This window comes from Hemitrygon akajei, chromosome 9, assembly GCF_048418815.1.
Source record: "Hemitrygon akajei chromosome 9, sHemAka1.3, whole genome shotgun sequence".
Taxonomy (NCBI): Eukaryota; Metazoa; Chordata; class Chondrichthyes; order Myliobatiformes; family Dasyatidae; genus Hemitrygon; species Hemitrygon akajei.
The window spans coordinates 81,257,584-81,275,097 of record NC_133132.1 but is presented as its reverse complement, the minus strand read 5'-3'; the positions used below and the strand labels follow the sequence as shown (position 1 = coordinate 81,275,097).

Sequence of the window (17,514 nt, the reverse complement as noted above, 5' to 3'; positions counted from 1 at the left end):
ATTTTAATGTCTCCCTAGGTAAAGTTAGCCAACTCAACAAAGACAGTAAAGGTTTAGAATTGTGGTGGTTAAGGTAATGGACTGGTTCAAAGTAAATTTATTATCAACATACATACATACCAAAATATACAACTCTGAGATTAATTTTTGTGGCATACTCAATAAATCCAATAAACATAATGGAATCAATGAAAGACCACACCGGCAGGGCAGACACCAGTGTGCAAAAGAGACAAACTGTGCAAGTACAAAAGGAAAAAAAAGAAATAATAATAACAACAACAAAAACAATGGATATGCTGAAAAAAGTTATAAAAATAACCACCATTGGAAAAGTACTGGCGGTGATCATATTTATAATTATTGGTATAAAAAATGTACCTACCTACATCTCAACAATTTTCTTCAAAATCTTGAAAACGATCCTGAAATTTTAATAGAAGGTAAAACATGTCTTTTACCTAAAGGGTAAATTACAAAATATTGTCCTATTATTTGTTTACAAACTATATCTAAAATTGTAACATAATGTATCCTGCAACTAATTTCCACTCACTTAGATAACCACAAGATTCTTACAGAAAAGCAGAAAGGATGTAATTCTACATCAAGCCTAGTGGAAATGCTGAAATCTTTCATGTCATCATATTGACTATTGTTTGATTCTATCCCACACTCATGGTTAATAGAAGTTCTTAATATATATATAAACTACACCCAATATTTGTGACATTCCTTGAACATCTGATGAGGCACTGGCATACTATATTCACCCTATCTATTTACAACCAAAAACGAAAAACCACAATTATCAACATAAACCAAGGCATTTTCCATTCTAAAATTCCACTGTGGTTCTGTCTGGCTTTGAATCCACTCTATAATTTACTGAATTGGCTGAAAATTGTGTATCAAATCAGAAACAATGAAATGAGTTATACCTTGACACACCTTCAATACGTGGATGATGTGAAATTATATGCTCCTTCATCAATAAAGCTAAATCAATTAATTCAAATAGTAGACTTATTTTTGAACGAAGTTAAAATAAACTTTGTATTGGATAAATGCAGAACATTAAACATAAAAAAGGTGCAATACAGCTAATAGAATACAAAGCAGAGCAGCAGGATACAATACAACTGATGGATGAATATGAAACATATAAGTATCTGGTATACCAACAAGCAAAGAAAATAAATGGCTTAAGAAAATCTGCCAAACAGAGCTCAACAATAAAAATTTAACAAAGGCAATAAACACTTTTGTTATATCCATATTAATGTATTCTTTTGGCAGAATATCTTGGTCTAAAACTGACCTGGAAAATTTATAAAGAAAAATAAGAACTGAAATGACATATTTCAGAAGATCTTATGCATATTCAAATGTGTTTAGATTAACACTACCTAGGACAAAAAGGGGAAGAGGAATAACAGACATTAAAAACCTGCACAACAGTCAGATAAAAATTCTAAGGAATCAGCAATCCATGTGAGCACATGTAATTCTGATAAGAAGTACAACACCAATAAACTTAAATGAGGCCCAACCCTGAAAAATGAAGTAATGATCACTATTGAAGAAAAAAGTTAACCAGTAGAAGAGCATGATCCTCCATAGAAGACATCCCCATGATCTGAGCAGACTCGATGTCAACAAGGGAGCATCCAATGCCTGCCTCAGAGTTGGAGACCTCTTCCCAGAAGGGTTCCTTGTGGTAGTACAGGACCAAGTGGTTAACATTAAAAAAATGATCAAAAATACATAATAAAAGACCAACAAATTGTTGATGATAAATGTAGAAAATGCCAAGAAAAAATAGAAACAATCCAACACATTACAAGATCTTGTAGCAGTTTAACTCAATCTGATTACTTACACGGGTACAATGAAGTGGAAAACATCTTCCAACTAAATCTTGATTAAAATACAAACTGATAGAAGAAATCATACCTTACTATAAACACAAGCCTGATCAGTTTTAGAGTCAAAATCCCACAAATTACACCTGTTATTACAGATAGGACGATCCTTAATATACATCTGGATATAATAATACAAGATAAACAGGCAAGAACAACTTACTTAATAGGTATAGCCTTTCCAAATACACATAACTTACTGAATTAAAAGAGAAAATTGCAAGACTTTGGAACATGAACAGGTAATACATTGTCACAATACCTACAACTACCATCATTCCAAAGGCACTACACAATAGTATTAAATATTAGGGCTACAGAGCAATATTTATGTAAATCTTCAGAAAGTTACAATACTACACATCACAATAGGCTGAAAGTTCCTAGCAATTGAGAAATGAGGATGTTTGGCTGTGCCCTAACCTCAGGTTTTACCAGCTTGAGCTGAGAAAAAAATAGATAGATAGATAGATAGATAGATAGATAGATAAGCAATAAATATCAAGAGCATGAGATGAAGAGTTCTTGAAAGTGAATCCATAGGTAGTCGGAACAGCTCAGTGATGGGGAAAGTGAAGTTGAATGACGTTATCCTCTCTGGTTCAGAAGCCGGATGTTTGAAGGTTAATAACTGTCCCTGTACCTGGTGGGGTAAGTCCTGAGGCTCCTATAGCTTCTTCCTGATAACAATAGCAAGAAGAGAGCATGAGCTGGGTGGTGGAGGATGATGGCCGCTATTTTCCTGCAACTATGCTCAGTGTAGATGTGCTCAATGGTGAAGAAGTCTTTAACTGTGATGGTCTGTGCTGTACCCACTACTTTCCATAGGATTTTACATTCAAGGGCATTGGTGTTTCCCTACCAGGCTGTGATGCAACCTGTCAAAATACTCTCCACCACACATCGGTAGAAGTTCATTAGGACTGGGAATGACGATCTAAAAACAGGAATTCAAATACCACTATAGCAACTGGGGAATTCACATTGGTTTAATTAAATACTTCTGAGGAAGAAAGGCTAACATCAGCATTGTTAACTATGGTCTATTGATGTATTGTTAAAATACATCTGGTTTACAAGTATTACTGAAGGAAATTTGCTGTTCTTACCTGATCTGAGCTACATGTGGCTAGTGTCCCACGGCAATTTATTTCACTTCTATGGCTCTCCCGGTGTGAAGAAGGTGGCTCACCAACTCCTTCTTGAGGGCAATTTGTGATGGCCTTTCCAGTGATGCTAACATTCTGTGAAAAAATACGTAATTAATACACACACCATTAATCAGAATCATTGGCAGAGCTGACAGCAGCCATTATAAAATTGGACTACCATCATTCAGAAAGAATATAGGGAAATGGATGAAGATTTTCATTCAGAATGATGACAGATAAATTGTCAGTTGTGTAATATTTTTGGACACACTTCTGTCCTCATGTGCTTAACCCTTGCTGCCTTATATCACTGTTCAAATTCTGCATTTGAAAGGACATAAGCAGTACAGCGCAAATATGATGCTTTCTTATTCTAATCACTCACTATCAAAAGTTAAGGTGCTTATTGCTGATTTTAAATATTATGAAAAACAGATGCTGATTATTTCCAAGTTATTTAATGTCCATTGGTAGATTGTTAACATATTTCAAATACAAATGCTTTCTATTTTGTTCTCTGATAGGTTGGCAAAAGTCTAAAACCAAACATTATTGCAGGAAATAAAGCCATTGGACTAAAAATACTCATAAGGAATTATTTATTTTTATTTATGAGCCTGTGACACTAACAATAAATATACCCTATTATAATTATGCAGTCATAATGGGAACCCAAGTGCTCATTAAAACAAATAACATCCATACTTGATAACAAGGCTTCATACAGTTTCCTTGTTTGCACACATATGGAACAAATAAAGTTTCACTTTAAAGTGATAACAAGAAGAAATATACCACCACCACATCTTATTTGTATTTCTTTGAAATGATTTATTTCTAGTTTGGCTTTGGTGATAAAGCTTTTGAAGTTTAGCTCAGTCTTGCACATGTGTCAGGAACCAGAAAATTTGTGCCTCACTCTTCTTCCCTCTTTTTAGTTTCCCTCAATATTTTTAGTTGGGATTTTGCCAGTTTAAGGTGAAAGATCACTTTCCAAATATTGTTTCAAATCAGTGTCTTGCCAAACATGGCACCAAAATTATTTCTCATATCCAGTTCTTAGTTGTAGGCAGCAGGTGAAGTTACCCGAAAGCCTCAAAGACCAAACTCAGGTGTTTAAGTCACACTAATATTGTGTTGAATCCTCCACTCTTGAAATATACCTCAGCAAATTCACATTCAATGTACTTCTGCATGAGCTAGCCTCTTCATTCTCCATTATTTCCTCCAATATTAAGGTGGTATTTTAATTAGCAAAGAATCATATTATTATTGAAATTATGAGAATTTTATGAGAATGAAAAATACACCTGGATTGATGTATGAAAACAATGCTTCATAACTAGCATAATTTATGTAATCAGTAATTTTTAAGGCAGTGCTGGAGCAGTAACCTAATTTACACATATGTTTTATAACTTATTTATAGAATTATAAAAATGGATTTTCAAAACAGAAGACCACGTGGCCCTCTGTGCTATGCCAGGAATTAAACTGTTGGTTTAGCAACCATTTTGCGCCAAAACAAGCATAAAATAATTGGGAAAAAAGTTAAGTCAGTGAGCTTTTAACTAAAGACTTTCCATTTTCTTGTAAGAAGCTTTAAAGAAAGTAACTTTGTATAAAATAGAATGTTCTAATTAGATGAAATTGTTCATCATTAGGCAGACACTTTGATTGGTTCTTGGCATTAGTCAATTTTACGTGCAGTCTAGAGGAGAATTCTAATTTTCTCCCAGAACCTCTAACATAATTTTATTTGGTAAAAGTATGTTAAAATAGTACTGGAAAATTATAGGTCCATTTAGTAATAGGAAAATTATCTAAAAATATCATAAGGAATGAGCTATATAATCATTTAGACATTGAATATTAGAGTAAGGACTCAGAACAGAATTCTGGAGAAAGCATTTACACCATGTGAATAGTTACTAAACTGACACTTGAATGCAGCACAACGATATTATCTCCAAGCAACTACAAAATCTCTTTGGTAAGTTCATTAACAGGAGTCTTCACTAGAAGGTCAAATTAATGTGAACCTACCACAGTCAGAAAAAATACTGCCTGAAAATTGTCAATAGATTTGTATTTGCTTGGAGGGCAATTCTAAATAATGGTTTACAGGAATTAGTAATATGTTTGCATGCTATTATTTTCATTAAAATCCAGGGCTTATCTGTGGGGGAATAAACCTGAAATTTACAGATATTTCTGTCAGAGACTAGTCAGTTTTCTGATACTGAAAATAGATCTCATTGTGTTAATATTGATGGTGTTCAGAAAATATCAAAAAATATCTAGTTCATCTCTTCCTTCTGCAATCATATTTTTTGATATTCAATAGCTTTTATTGTCCTCTTTAGGCTGGCAGCTTCATCATACCTGTGGCTTCACCCAATCACAAAATTTCCCTTTGTTCCATTCCCTCACCCCACCTCAATTTTCCCTGCATCTCGAACTATTTCTCTCCAAATTTCCAAAGTTCTGATGAAAGGTCAGTGACTCAAAATGTTAACTGTCCCTTTATCTCCATAGAAGTGTCTGGCCGGATGAGTACTTCTATTTAAATGTCATGTATCAGTTGGTTATATGAAGTAGCTCCATACACAAGTCACCAAAATTTCATATGTAGCAAATCAAATTTGGCAGGGAACTGTGGAGAACACCACAGATTTTTTCTTCTGCTTAATTGACTTCGGATCTTTTATTTGTTAGATAGGATCATAGAGCACTACAGCAGAGAAACCTGCCCTTCAGCCCATCAATTCTGTGCCAAACTGTTACTCTCCATCAGCAAAGGAGCACCGCAGGTAAGTGTACTACCCCTGCTCTACTCACTTTACACCTATGACTATGGGGCTAAATACAGCTCCAACACCATATCCAAGTTTGCTGATGACACCACTGTTGTGGGCTGTATCAAAGGTGGTGATGAATCAGCATAGAGGAGGGAGATTGAAAATTTGGCTGAGTGGTGTAATACCCACAACCTCGCACTCAATGTCAATAAGACCAAGGAACTGAATGTAGACTTCAGGAGAGGGAAACCAGGGTTCCATGAGCCAGGAATCAAAGGAAGATCAGAAATGGACAGGGTCAGTCATTTTAAACTCTTGTGTGTCACTATCTCAGAGGACATGTCCTGGACTCATTATGTAAATATAATTGTGAAGGAAGTACGACAGTGTATACTTCCTCTGGAGTCTGCGGCAATTCACCATGTCATCAGAAACCTCGGCAAACTTCTATTGATGTGTGTTGACTGGCTGCATTAAGGCCTGGCATGGGAACACCAATGCCTACAAATGGTAGTGGATTTGGCCCAGTACATCACAGGTAAAACTCTCCTAACCAATGAGCACATCTACATGAAACATTGCCATAGAAAAGCAGTATCATCAAAGATCCCCACCACACAGGCCATGCTCTTTCCTCACTGCTGCCATCAGGTAGAAGGTACAAGTTCCTCAGGACTTGCACTACCAGGTTCAAGCATCAGGCTCTTGAACAAAAGGGGATAACTACACTCATTTAAGAACTCTTTTATCTTGTTATTTCATGTTTGTTATTTATTGCTATTTATTTATCATCTACAGTTGCACAGTTTGCAGTTTACAGTTACTGTTCTATGGATTTACTAGGTATGCCTGTAGAAAAAGGATCTCAGGGTTGGATGTGATGACCTGTACATACATTGATAATAAATTTTACTTCAAAATTTTGAACAACTTCTGTCTAGTCTCATAAACCTGCACTTTGACCATGGCCCTCCATACGCCATCCATCAATATACTTATTTAAAATTCTCTTAAATGTTGCAATTGAACCTGCATCTACCACTTCCACTGGCAGCTTGTTCCATACTTGCACCACAATCTGAAAGAAGTAGTCCTGCCTGTTTCCCATAAATATTTTGGCTTTCACACTTAACCTATGATCTCTACTTCTAGACTTACCCAAACTCAGTGGAACAAAAGCCTGCATGCATTTACCCTATCTATACCCCTCATAATTTTGTATACAGCGTATTCTGGTTAGTTGGGACACATCAGGACCAGTACAATTAAATGGCTGCCCGAATTAGCCAAAGTTTCATGGAAATAGTTAAAAAGGTACAAAAAAGACAAACTACTGTTTAACTGAGTATCAAACTGTGTATTTAAATGAAATACAGAACAAATTAACATTACCAATACTACTATAAACTGTGTACTAATTATCAATATTTATCAATGGAGGAATTCATCCAGTGTAGGCTGCCATGTTCTTTTGATTGACTGTAAATAAACACTCCACCACAAACACCTAGTGCAGTGCAGATAATGGTCTGCCTTTATGCAATGCTTTCACTGACAGTAACCTCCAAACCTTCATTTTCATTGTAACATTCAAGATGATAGTTGATACATTCAAATTCTTCATAGTTTCTAACGTGGTGAGTAGTGAACTCATTTCATTTACACTCCCAGCCATTTCTGGCAACTCTAAGCCTAAATGTTTAAAATTTCTAAATTGCCTTACTCACCAACTATCAGTGACAAAATCACTGCTTTTGAACATTGCGCAACTGATGCTATTTAAAAACTGTACACTCTAACAAGGGTGTAGTGTCTAATGGCACATGACTGATACTAATTAGAAACTGTTCTGCAACACTCTGCTGTCCCAACTATGCAGCACAGCATCCCAAATAAACAAAGGGTATCCCAGTTTCTTTTTCAATTAGTCTTTTTTTTTCTTTAAGCAGCTGCCCAGATTAATCAAAGGCTCATTTAACTGGAATCTACTGTACCGCTATCAAATCTCCCCTCATTCACCTACGCTCTCTGGAATAAAGTCCTAACCTATTCAATCTTTCCCTAAACCTCATCTCAACAACATCTTTGTAAATTTTCTCTGTACACTTTCAATCTTATTTATATCTTTCCTGTAGGTTGCAGACCAGAACTGCCCATAACATTCTCAATTTGGTCTCACCAATAACATGTACAACTTCAACAAAACATCCAGCTCCTGTACTCAATACTTATGAACAGCACTGTACTAAAAGCTCCCTTTACGAACCTATCTACTTGCCATGCCGTTTTCAAGGAATTATGGCCTTGTGTTCCCAGATCCCTTTGTTCCAGAGTACTCTTAAGTGCCGAACATTCACTTTGTAAGTCCTACCCTGGTTTATCGTCCCAAAATGCTACCAGTGTGCATTAAATTCCATCTGCCATTTTTCAGCCCATTTCTCCAGCTGGTCTAGATCCTGCTGCAAGCTTTGATAGCCTTCCTCACTGTCCACTACACTAGCACCCTTGGTGTCATCCACAAATTTGCTGATCTAGTTTACTATATTATCATCCAGACTGTTGAAATAGATGACAAACAGCCATGGCTCCAGCGTTGATCCCTGTGGCATTTCACTAGTCCGCAGGCCTCCAGTCAGAAAGGCTACCATCTACTCCCACTCTCTGGGCTTTCTCGTTAAGCCAATGTTGAATCCAATTTATTACTAAGTGACTGAAACTTCTGGACCAGCCTCCAGCGCCTCATCTGTGGCTAAGGACATTCTAAATATCTTTGCCAGGGCCACTGCAATTTCTGCCCTCACATACCACAGGTCACAAGTTGTCATGCCCTGGAAACTTATCTACCCTAATTTGCCTCAAGAGGGCAAGCAACTCGTCTTCTGTAATCCAGTGATATCCTGAGAAATAGTTGAACTTGGCTTCTCTGACAATGATTACTACTCCTCATGGCCTTGAGAAGAGTGTAATCGTTATCTTCACTGTGCTACTGATGTAAAGTCAGCAGGCAAAACCAAGTAGTCATTTATGGAGCATGCCAGTGAGAGTGACAGAAAGAGAAACTACAGTGATTGGGAAGATGTTGGAGTTGATTATTAAGGATGAGGTCACAGGGTACTTGGAGGCAGATGATAAAAAGAGGCCATAGTCAGCATGGTTCCCTCAAGGGAAAACCTTGCCTGACAGATCTGTTGGAATTCTTTGAAGAAATAACAAGCAGGATAGAAAAAGGAGAGTCAGTTGATGTTGTGTACTTGAATTTTCAGAAGGCCTTTCACAAGGTGCCACTCATGAGGCTGCTAAACAAGCTATGAGCCTCTGGTATTACAGGAAAGATTATAGCATGGATAAAGCAGTGGCTGATTGGCAGGAGGCAAAGAGTGAAAATAAAGGGAGCCTTTTCTGGTTAGCTGCCAGTAACTAGTGGTGTTCGACAGGGGTCTGTGTTGGAACCAATTCTTTTTATGTTATATGTCATGATTTGGATGATGGAATCATTGGCCTTTGTTGCAAAATTTGCAAACAATATGAAGATAGGTAGAGGGGCAGGTAGTTTTGAGGAAGTAGAGAGGCTACAGAAGGACTTAGACAGATGAGGAGAATGAGCAAAGAAACAGCAGATGGAATACAGTGTCAGGAAGTGTATGGTCATGCACTTTGGTAGAAGAAATGAAAGAGCAGACTATTACTAAATGGAGAGAAAATACAAAAAACTGAGGTGCAAAAGGACTTGGAAGTCTTTGTGCAGGATTCTCTAAAGGTTAATTTGCAGGTTGAGTCTCTGGTGAGGAAGGCAAATACAATGTTAGCATCCATTTCAAGAGAACTAGTATATAAAAGCAAGGATGTAACATTGAGACTTTATAAAGCACTGGAGAGGCTTCACTTGGAGTATTGTCAACAGGTTTTGGAGACTTATCTTACCATAAGACTATAAGACATAGAAAAAGAATTAAGCCATTCAGCCCATCGAGTCTTCACTGCTATTCCATCATGGCTGATCCTGGATTACATTCAATCCCATACACCTGCATTCTGGCCATATCCTTTGATTCCCCTGACCAATCAGGAAACTATCAACTCCCGGCTTAAATATACCCATGGACGGCCTCCACCACAGTCTGTGGCAGATCATTCCAAAGATTCACTACTCTCTGGCTAAAGAAATTCCTCATTACATCTGTTCTAAAAGATCACAGCTCAATTTTGAGGCTGTGCCCTCTAGTTCTGCATACCCCCACCACAGGAAACGTTCTCTCCACATCCACCCTATCTAGTCCTTTCAACATTCAGTAGGTTAGAAACATCTTAAAAATAATGTGGTGAAACTGGAGAGGGTTCAAAGGAATGAAAATGATTCCAGGATTGAATGGCTTTACATATGAAGAGCATCTCATGGTTCTGGGCCTGTATTCACTAGCATTCAGAAGAAATGGGGGAGACTTCATTGAAATGTAGCAAATGGTCAAAGGTCTTGATAGAGTGGGTGTGGAGAAAATGTTTCTTACAGAGGGAGGGTCTAAGACTAGAGGACACAGCCTCATCTCCTTTTAGAAAAGAGATGAGGAGGAATTTTTTTAGCCAGAGGGTAGTGAACCTGTGGAATTCTTTGCCATAGGTTGCTGTGGTGGCCAAGTCTTTATGTACTGTATATTTAAGGCAGAGGTTGATAAATTCTTAATTGGTCTAGGCATAAAAAGATATGGAAAAAGGCAGGAGATTGGGGCTGAGAGGAAAATTGGATCAGCCATGATGAAATGGCAGAGCAGACTCGATGGAGCAAATGGCCTAATTCTGCTCCTATATCTTATGGTCTGATTAAGTCAGCAACAGTGATGCATTCATGGACTTGGTGCCAAAAGCAGTGTAATTGCCTAAACATCTCAGGAAAGGGAAATATATTATATCACAAAAGTAGTGACCTCCTCAGAGAAGGTTTTGTCATCTTCTTCCAGCTTGAAACCCTTGTGGGAAATTTTTGACAGGAATCAGAGCCACCAAGGAAAGAATATTTTAAATAGTCATTGTTTATGTTCAACTCTGGCTAATAGCTAGTCAGTATGAGTGAATACCGCATGCCAAGTGCCTGTTTGATGATATTTCTGATGACCAAGTACATGGACTCCAGTGATCACCCACAGCCCCTCCTGACTGCTGAGGATTTAACCTTTTGTGCTGTCTTTTCAAGTCTACCCCACCCCACCACTCCTCATCCAAACCTACACCATAGATGCACATTCCCATCTGTTCGGCTACCAATGGCATACACCTTCTTCATCAAGAAACAACATACCATGCCTTTCCCTCATGGCTACACCCTACAATTATTCTTCAACACTCTGCTCAACAATGCACAATCAAACTTTCACATAGATCTCTTCTTTTCTTGTCGCAGATGAGAGTGAGGAGGCAAGAGTGAACCAAGTGTCAGCTGCCGTTCATTACTTCATTGTCAACAAGAAGTGTTACAGTGGAGTCTCAATGGAGATGGAGAGACATATAGTTGAACACTTGGTGGCTACATGGCAAACAGCACTCACACCTGACAAAGTCAGCCAATGTTGGATATAAATAGCAATCAGTTAAAGCACTCCTATCTTAACAGTTTTAATTCATCTTTAAGTTCTCATGGGGATCCAAGAGAACAATAAGGTGTAACACTCCTTTGAAGTACGCTGTTGCAAGACTGATGAAAACCATTCACAAGCTTTGACATTCACGCTTTGTGGTCTATTAAGACAGATAACCAAAAGCAAAATACTGCAGATGTTGGAAAACAGAAAAAGACAGGGAACACTGGAAACACTCTGCAAGTCAAGCAGTATACGTGGATAGTGAAACAGTTAATACTTAAGATCAATGATCTATCAATCTTCTTGTTTTTGTTATGACTTGAGATTCTCAAATCACAAGGGAAAAATAGAAGATGGTGGAGTCATGAGGAGGATTGTAGTGTCTATGTTCAAGACCACAGAATGCTCCAAGCTGGTCATAGTTGATGCATATCAGCACCATTCACAGAGGGTGCTATTAGAAATGGAAGCAGAGGATGGGTAATGTGTTGGAAGGTATTCCAGCACGCTGTGCCACTGTCAAAGATATTGGAGGTTTGCCTCAATCACAAATGATGTACTGCTGCAAGCCTTACCAAGGCTGTATGCAGGGCTTCATCAACTATCTACACATTATGGACAGCAGCTCTAATAGGATACATGATGAAAAAGGATCTGGTGCTTTCCCGGCGTACATGATGAATAAACTCTTCTTGGGCTTCAATCCGGGTCCAGGTATCAATTATAACCGATGTTTTAATGAGCAATTCTGCCACCTTCTTCAGGGATAATGACCTGAGCAAGTCTAGCCCGGTGGTATCTCTACCCCTGTATTCTGTCCCCTCGATTGGCTAGTCCTCATCCAATCAGGTTTCTGCTCTCCCACCTTGTTTACAATCAAATTCCAATTCTTACTTAGAACGAGACCTTCATCTTTGTTAAAATTCTTTTCTTCTAGTTTTATTTTAATGGCTTCCTTTACCAGGTGGTCCCAAAAACCATTGGTGTGGCACAGTAGTTTTGTGCCATCAAAGTTGATCCTATGGCTATTGCAAATGCGATGTTCTGCTGCCACTGATCTTGCCGGGTAACCCAAATGGATACATGTACTGTGCTCCTTGATGCATGTTTCCACCATGTGCCCTGCCTGGCCAATATATACTGCTCTGCATTCACAGGGAATTCTGTAGAAGCCAGCTGACCTGAGTCCCAGGTCATTTTTGACCCACAAAAGAAGTGATGAGCTTCCTTACAAAATTGTGGATGGTATTAATCCAGTATTTCTTCAGGATCCTGGCAATCCTTCCAAAACCCATGGAAATATAGGGCAGACAGGCAGTAGCGACAGGTTCCTTGTGAATGCGAAGCAGCATATATTGGCCAGATGGGACTCTTGATGTAAACACACATCAAGGAGCACAAGTGGTGTATCCGTCTGGGTTATCCGGTGAAATCTGTGGTAGCAAAACATTGTATTTGCAATGGCCATAGGATTGACTTTGACAGCACAAAACTACTGTGCCACACCAATGTCTTTTGGAACCACCTGGTAAAGGAAGCCATTGAAATAAAACTTGAGGAAGAGAATTTGAACAAAGATGAAGGTCTCATTCTAAGTAAGAACTGGAATTCAATTGTAAACAAGGTGGGAGAGTAGACTGATTGGATGAGGACTAACCAATCAGGAGGGATGGAATACAGGGGTATAAATGCAACCCAACTAGATTTACCCAGGCATGATCCCTGAAGAAGATGGCAGAGTTTGTCATTGAAAAGTCAGTTATAATCAATACCTGTACCCAGCTTGAAGCCTGAGAAACGTTTATTCTGGATACATGATGCTTTACTGTTGATTACTCATAGCTTAAGGGAGTGCAGCAAACTTTACCTTTTTATTATCATGGAAGTGTGCAGGGCTATGAGAAGAATGGTGATGGTAGGGTATTGAAAACCTTGCTCAGCTTTGTTCAGTCCCTACTCTGTTAAACCTCATTCTGTCCTATATCTCAATAATCATCTGCTGTGCAAAACTGTAGATGATGCAGTCTACGGTAGGATATTTAAGGTTCTATAATACAGAAGATAATAGCAAAAGTTTTTCAGTTGCCAGAGTTGGGACTAGGGTAGATTTTTCCCCACCACTATTGAAAATAGCAATTGTACCATGTAGAAGTGTTCAGAGGAGAACTAACAAGGATTTGTATTTGCATAATAATATGCACATAATGAGCCCGAATGTTGTTAAGTTCTTATTTAATTCTGAGCTATATAATCATTGCAATTTTCCACCACCTTCTTGATCAGTTCTTATTGCTGGCTATCAAGTAGCTTTTTCACTTGGATGGAACAGTGAAACACTGAACAACAGTGGGGAATAACTGGTTGGGGAAGTATTGAAGAATGTTGCTTGCAGGACTCTGTTGCAAAAACAGAGTGTTGGGGAAATGTAAGGGGAAGAAAATCATGCAATGTAAGTTAATTTTCTATCTGGTGGTCAGATAATGGAAACTAAAAGAATCTCACAACAATGAAGGCATCACAAGTAGCATGATGGTATACTGCCAGAATCACGTTTCCCATCTCCAGAATTGTATGTAGTCTGCACCTTGTTCCACCTCCAAGTCCACCATGATCACTATCTGAAAAGTGTCTCCAGATCTTCCAGGTTTGGTATCATTCACAAGCCAAAGTCTTGCACAATTGCACAGAGGTTGAAAACTGAAACCCTCTGAACGCTAGATATCAGAGGAAAAAAAATGAAGATTCTAGAAAACTGAGTAAGTCAAGCACATCTGTGGAAAACAGAGTTAACATTTCAGGTATATGAACTTTCATCAGAATACATCAAGATTTTGTACTGATCATTAGAGATGCTTTTCCATTTAATGAAAAGACCATGACAAATATTTCTTTCCAGTCAGTGTTGCCTCTTTCTATGCTCTCATCAGCACTGACATCCACTTACACTTGGACATTAAAATTTTTGTCCACCTTTAGACATATTGGGCGATCATTTCTGTTGGATGTTAGCCCACATCTTTATGATGTTTCCATGATGGTACTGATGTTTTGCCAGTGATGAGATGGCAAAGTTGGCAAAGTGTTTCTTTTCATCTTACAGAAACAGGTACTAAAAACATAGTACATTGAAGGTCAACATGAAGTACTGTGTACACAGACGGAGTTGACTAGTTTGTCCTAGGTGGCGCATCATGAATGCTGGTGCAACTGAAAATATCCAGGCAAGTAGGAAGTGCTCTATGGTATATCTAATCTACGAGAGCAAATGAAAGGTAGACAGAGATTTGGACCTTCCTGTGTTGGTGAATTGTTATTTCCTCGTAATTGTATTCACAAATATTACTCTTATTTTCCACCCTTTGGTTCCAATTCTGTCATTTCTGGATCAGTTACTTAGCTTCAAGGAGCTGTAAGAAGATTGAACATGGTTAAAAAAAAATGGAATTGCTAAATGACCGTTCGTTCATTATGTGCCATGATGTATGACATGGGTGATCGGGGTCTATCATGACTATCATTGTTCTTGGCATATTTTTCTACAGAAGTGGTTTGCCATTGCCTTCTTCTGGGAAGTGTTTTTTCAAGACTGGTGACCCCAGCTATTATCAATACCCTTCAGAGATAATCTGCCTGGCATCAGTGGCCTCATAACCAGGACTTGTGATTAACATTAGCAGCTCATAGGACCATCCAACACCTGCTCCCATAGCTTCACGTGACCTTGTTCTGGGGGGGGGGGGGGGGGTGTTGGGAGGCCTAAGTAGGTGCTACACCTTGCCCAAGGGTGACCTGCAGGCTAGCAGAAGGAAGGAGAACCTCACAACTCCTTTGGTAGAGTTGTAAAATGATAAAAGACTAAAATTCATTTTGCTTGGCTTCTACCATTCTGATGCTTGCATGATATACCAGCAATGGAATTCTTGACTAATCATCTTTGCATTACTATTGAAGCTCCCTATATTAGCTGTATGTGACATCTTAGTGTGTGATTTTGTTTTTTTTAGATAATGAATCTAAGAGATAAATGAATATCCCAGCAGCATAAAATGCTGCAATTAAAGTGTACAAAACTCAGATTCCATCTGTTGCCATACAAGGTCATACAGTCAAAAATGAATACAGTCCATCTAGCCAGATATTTCAACTCACAAATCAGATCATTGTGGAATTCAAGCTTCACAAAGGGGAACTTGACACTTAGCAAACACTGCATAGAAAGTCAAACTAGTAAGATGTTAATTCAAATCCACCAGAGAGATTTGCAATACATGGGAAAATAATATGCGAGACCTGCTGACGTCTGTTGTCTTTTCGCCCACATTTATTTCAACAGCTTTGAGAGAGTTGTTTTACTCCAAGTTATGATAGATGTTGCCACCCACCTTACTTCTTCCTGCTTGTGCTTCATACAAAACATCTTTGTTATTTCATATAATCAGATTCAGGGGCTCTGTTACAGCTGTGTCTTTAAGAACTTTCTAACAGAGTGGATCCTCCACTTCCCAGGCTTCCAGGAACTAAAAATAACCACATGAAAATCTCTGTGAACTGTCCGAGCAGTAGACACATTTGATCCTAACAAAACAGTAGAGCACAGTATTTCCTCCATCAAAGCGTGTGATTTCAAGAGCGTGGTTGTGACTTTTTGCAATAATCTTGAAGGAAATCAGTATTTATTTCTGAGAAGACTCATAAGTATTCCAAAGACAAGTATCTTTTGGATTCACATGTCTTTTAACTCTCAAACACAATAGCCCTTTCACACATCTGCAGTAGCTTGCCAAAATTTCAACACTGGGGCTGTCGCTCATTCTTTCTTTGATTTGCTACTTCACTTCTGCAGCAAGAGGTCAAAGACCATAGCTCAGGATCTCACCAGCACAAAGCGTAACCTAAATCACAACTTCAGCAGTTGTTCTTCTTTGTTTAAACCTCTTTTGATTTGCAATGGTTTGGTTGAAATCACTGTGGAGATACTCTTTTATTCTATAGCTTACACATTTTCATTTTAACAGTTTCAGGAACAGTTACTACCCTTCAACCGTCAGACTCGTGAACCAGTGTGGATAACTTCACTCACCTCAACAGTGAACTGATTCCACAATCTATAGATCCACTTTCGAGGACTCTACAACTCATGTTCTAAATTTTATTTATTTATTTATATTATTGGGTTTTTTTCGCATTTTCAGTTTGCACCTTGGATGTTTGTCTGTCTTTGTGTGTAGTTTTTCATTGATTCTATTGTATTTCATTGTATCTACTAAGAATGCCCATAAGAAAATGTATCTGAGTGTAGTATATGGTAACATATACGTACTTTGATACTAAATTTACTTTGAACTTTTAGTTCTAGTCTTCTGGTCCATTTAATCCAAAAACTGTTGGAAACTCTCAGCAAGTCAGGCAGCATGTGTGGAAGGAAGAATAAAGTTAATGCTTTGGGTTATTGCCCTTTCATCAGAATTGGAAGAAGTTGAAGGAGCAAAGAAAGACGGAGTAAAGGGAGGAAAAAGAAAGTGAATCTGAGGTGGAGTGGAAGGCAGGAGAGTAAAGGAATGATGATACAAGAACCACAGCTACAGAAGGTATAGTGATAAATGCAAATAAACAAGAGGTGTACGTTGACGTGTAAGTACAGAAAGAGTAAAGTACTAACCTGAAGTAGTTGAATTTACTCTAAGTCATTCATATCCAATTTGTATGTTATAAGTTAGAAGAGTTTCTGTGCTGATCCAGCGAAGATCTTTAAAAACCCAGTTTCCTGTTGAAGGGTCTTAGACTGAAACGTTGACTGTACTTTTTCCATAGATGCTACCTGGCCTACTGAGTCCCTCCAGCATTATGTGTGTGCTACTCTATAAGAGAGAGATACCACCTAGCGGAGTGGTCATCGTGGGAGCAGTCATCGGAGTAGTCTGAGTCAGAGTTGAAAGGCTTTGGCTCAACAAGACTTCGGTGAGAACAGGTGGAGGCAAGGTAAGTAGGTCCTTACTTCTTTTTTCTTTTTTTTTCTAAATTAACTCTAGAGAGAAAATGGGGTATGTCTGCAGAGACAGTTTTCTGT

At 38.3% G+C, this 17,514-nt stretch overlaps 1 long non-coding RNA gene across 1 annotated transcript; it reads right to left on the bottom strand.

Annotated features, from left to right (window-relative positions):
* Positions 1-2,548: 2,548 nt before the first annotated feature.
* On the bottom strand, positions 2,549-15,907 carry LOC140733303 (uncharacterized). Its single transcript, XR_012100263.1, has 3 exons — positions 15,830-15,907; positions 3,035-3,169; positions 2,549-2,605 (listed from the first exon to the last, which is right to left on the bottom strand). It is a non-coding gene; the product is annotated as an uncharacterized lncRNA (long non-coding RNA).
* Between the last annotated feature and the right edge of the window lie 1,607 nt (positions 15,908-17,514).